Genomic DNA, 4,244 nt, shown 5'->3' with positions numbered 1-4,244 from the left:
TCTCTGAGCTCTTAAGAATGTAGCCAGTTTTCAGAATGTAGCATAGAATTGCACTTCTGACCTAAAGCGCATAAAAACAGTGAATTAAGCACCTAATTTATCACTTACAAGTTTAGCCTTCTCTTCACATCCCTTTCCAGGCCTCTCTCTTAGGAAGGAGCCTCGCATTTTCTTGTAGAGACTGGAACGACGCTCTGGCCCCAGCACCCACTCCTCTCCACGACAGGGCGTGACTTATCTGATCAGAGAGTTAGGAGAGGCTTGTTTGGAGCCAACCTATGCAGAGATCAACATTCCACTCTGCTCTCTGCCTTGGAGGGTTGTTCCCCACTCCCACATCATGGGGGAATGCCTGTAGTTGACCAGCTGTGCCGGTGACTAGAGGTAAGTGATGATTTTACTGGTGAGGAGGCAAACCCACTTGACCACAGATCTAACCCATTCGCCAATCAAGTTTATTAGTAATCTAGGCCACATGATTTCCCTCTTCTCTAGCATCTATTACTTCATCCCAACTTTAGGAGAATATAGAGATATTGATTATTAGACTCCTCCAAACTCCAACACAATCCATCAGTCAAGCAGAAACTGCTGAAGACAAGGGTCACATCTTATATTCCCATTTTTGTATCCATAGCATTTAGCATGATCATTTATGTACATAAAAGTGTCCCATAGAAGAGTCGGGGTGGAGAGGAGGAGAAAGCCAGTCAAAGAAAAAGATTCAGAGTGCAGTCTCTTTAACCTCTTCTTAAGTCCTACTGAATTCAGTAAGAATGGCCCTTCTTTCAGGCAGATTTTGCCCATTATTCCCATCCTTGGTTTAATGGTTGGTGCAGCATTTGTGGTTTAAATAATTTACAGTGATGGATGGGAGCTAACACCAGGTGAAATGGGGTCTCACCTGAGGAAAATCCTTCATAATGGGAGACACGGGAGAGGTATGGTCATCAGTTCTTAATTATATTCTGTCTTCTCTTGGCTGTCTCCTAGTTTCTCCTTCTTCCCTCCTTTAACACATATTTTAAATAAAGTGAAAATTTAAACTGGGAAACATCTCTTTGTACTCAGTATAACTTTCCGTTGCCTTGGCTAGAGCCCCCTGACTAAATCACTCCTGAAAGTCTTAACACCATTTCTTCCTTCTCATCAACTGGCACCAATTAGACACCTTCCAGGTAGAGAAATAATTTACTTAACTGCATAAGAAAATGGCCACTTCAAGCCCTTTAAGAATTTTGGTTCTCAATTACCCAGCCTTACTTCTCCTGTGAAGTGATAATTAGAGTCTAGATGATAACTGGATTACCAAGGACATCTCTCCTGACAGTCGTTTAACATCTAATCAAGTGTTAAGGTCGTAAATTATGCATTTCTCAACAGCATTCAGACCCATTCGAAAACAATTTGAAACAGTTCAAGAGTTCCTAGATGGTCTTCAGTTATATAGGGCTGTGAAGGGTCCTGCTTAAAGGAATTATCCGCTTAGAAGAATTACCCAGTTAAAGGAATTACCCACTTAAAAGACTCAAACATATAAGTCTCTCTCAGTTCTTTAATGTGCTGCAGATCATTATTTTTTTAAACTGACAATTGAGTGTCCTCCCCTCCCACCACATAAGAGAAATTGGAATGTTTCCCACAGTGTCAATACGCCTCCCCAGGGAGCTCAGATGAAAAGATTCTAGAGAAAATTTGAAAGGGAGAAAAATGACTTTAAAAAAAAAGCCTTACAACTTTGTTTTTCTTACAACTTGTTCAAAAGCAGGTCCAGAAATCAAAAATTCATTACTGCAATACTGAAAACTACGGACTGTGCTTCTCATTTCTGGGTGCACAGAGAAAAAAACTATCCTAAGTGATTGGGGTTAAGGAGATGTGGGGAAAAGGAGAAGGGGGACTGCCATGTCTTGCTCTGCCCACCTTTAAACGAAACCAAGCTTCCTGAAAACAGTGGGCTCTTCCAATGACATAGGCCCTATTAGAACAATTCAACTCCGCTCTCACCACTGTCAACCCATGTCTTCAATTCCACCAGAAACCTGAGTAGAAGTCTATATCCCAAAAAGCAGCCATCACCATAGTCATATTTTGCAACAAAATTTTTTCCCCATCAGTTGGTCTATCAGTCCCTCTGTCTTCCCTTCCATTCCTCACGGGCAGAAATGTGGATGTCTCTAAAAGCACTGAGCATCACATTCATTTATGACAGCATGTCTCTAACTCCCCTTTAATAACAACAGCCACGCTTCTTTCAGAGCCTGAGAATCTGTTCGCATGCTCAGTCTCTTCCTCTTGGAAGGAGAAATGGTATAATTGGAAGCAAAGATTACACCATGTAATTGTACCAAGATAAGGATCCATCTTTAGTCTAGCCCAACTCAATTAGAATATTTTTACTGCTTAATTTGATCTGAAGAGCCTCAGGAAAAAAAAAAAAATCTGTCTTCTTGGAGGAACAGGCAAAGTCTGACACATATGGTTTCTTCCCTCTTCCTCCCTTACTTGCATCTCAATAACATTCCACATATTAAAAAGATGAGAACAAGAAATCCAAAGTGAGGGCAGTCCTTTTCCATTCCTTCTGCTACATTTTAAGACTTCACTCATTGGAACAAGCTGAATTATGTGTGTGGAAAATCCACTGAGTCTCTTCAAAACAAATATATTTTATTTCAGTATACTTCTTAGAAAAAAGAGAGAACAGAATTGGTGTAAGATACATAAAAGATCATCTTACCTGGGCCAATGTAGAAAGCCTCTTGCCTGATCTCTTCGTGTGGCTTTCTAAATCAAGATAGCCCATCATCATCGCTCTCTTGATTAACAGCCTGTGATGGTCATCCATGTCTAAAGGAAGAAAATCCAAGCACCATTCACAACTGGGCTCCTACCCACCTTTTCACCCTTATACTCTGTCATTTTTCCTCAAATAAATACAATGCTTCCATCATCATTTACATTCTGCAAACAGGTATGCACATTCTTGTCTTTTTCTTTGCTCCCTCTGTTCCCTTTGTGTCTGATCTCTTTTCTTCTTTCCTTACAAAATCCTCTTCATCCCGCAAGAACTAACTCAAATGTCACCTCCTCTATAGACCTCCTCTCTAAAGCTGATATAACATCCAGCACCCAGGTTCACCTGTCACTTTTCAATTCCTCTATTCTACTTTTATCATAGTTTATTTGTGTGTGTCTCGAGAGATGATAAATTTTCTGAGAGCCATGATTATGTCTTCTAATTTATGTATATCAGTATCTCCAGCACCTTACCTGTCATAAATGTGTACTATCTAGAAAGACATTCTAGAAATAAATCAGGTTTTCTTTTATATTAAATGAGATTTTTTAATTTGTCTTTTAAAATTTTCTGTATTCATTTTTATTTTGTTCAAACCCAAATTTCTGAACATTCAGTCACATGAAAAGCTGCTATGCTAAAATTCAGAGAAATGCAAGAGCTAGTATTATAATCAATTGTCTTCTTCCTTTAATCTTTCATATGAAGTTGTGCGTGTTTAGACATGTCTTCACTTGTAGTCATGTTTGACAGAGGGTCTTTTGCTCTTTGTATATCCCCAGTGTGCACCACATAAATAAAAGTCCTCCTCTTACTGGAATATGGACAGAAATAAATCACGTTGTAAAGCAGGCTCAGAAGATACTTTCCTGAATTTTGAAAGAATTTCTTTTATTGAGATGCTGAAAAAGTATATGATAAATTGTGATCATTAAAGTAGAGTAGTTAACATATAAAATCATTTGCCTCAAAGAAAAGCAAGGTCCCAGGTGATGAACAAATTAGGTATATACAGAGCCTGGGCAGCAAATACATCACTTGGGTGGTGTATTAGTCCATCTCGCACTGCTGTAAAGAACTACCAGAGACTGGGTAATTTATGAAGAAAAGAGGTTTAATGGACTCACATTCTGCAGGCTGTACAGGAAGCATGGCTGTGGAGGCCTCAGCAAACTTACAATCATGGCAGAAGGCAAAGGGGAAGCAAGTGTCTTCTTCACATGGCTGCATAGGAAGAAGAGAGAGTGAAGGGGGAAGTGCTACACACTTTTAAACAACCAGATCTCATGAGAACTCACTCACTATGACGAGACCAGCAAAGGGGAAATCCGCCTCCATGTTCCAATCACCTCCCATCAGGTAGCTCCCCCAACATTGGGGATTACAATTCAACATGAGATTTGGGTCAAAACACAGTGCCAAACTATATCAGATAGGTAATGTT

The 4,244-nt window shown here is 39.7% G+C and overlaps 1 long non-coding RNA gene across 1 annotated transcript; it reads right to left on the bottom strand.

Moving 5' to 3' along the window:
- Positions 1-912: 912 nt before the first annotated feature.
- Positions 913-4,017, bottom strand: LOC141585523 (uncharacterized). Its single transcript, XR_012519073.1, has 3 exons — positions 3,928-4,017; positions 2,741-2,850; positions 913-1,010 (listed from the first exon to the last, which is right to left on the bottom strand). It is a non-coding gene; the product is annotated as an uncharacterized LOC141585523 (long non-coding RNA).
- Between the last annotated feature and the right edge of the window lie 227 nt (positions 4,018-4,244).

Source organism: Saimiri boliviensis, chromosome 9 (genome assembly GCF_048565385.1).
Source record: "Saimiri boliviensis isolate mSaiBol1 chromosome 9, mSaiBol1.pri, whole genome shotgun sequence".
NCBI classification, from domain to species: Eukaryota; Metazoa; Chordata; class Mammalia; order Primates; family Cebidae; genus Saimiri; species Saimiri boliviensis.
The sequence above is the reverse complement of the archived record's forward strand: the minus strand, read 5'-3'. Positions and strand labels throughout refer to the sequence as shown.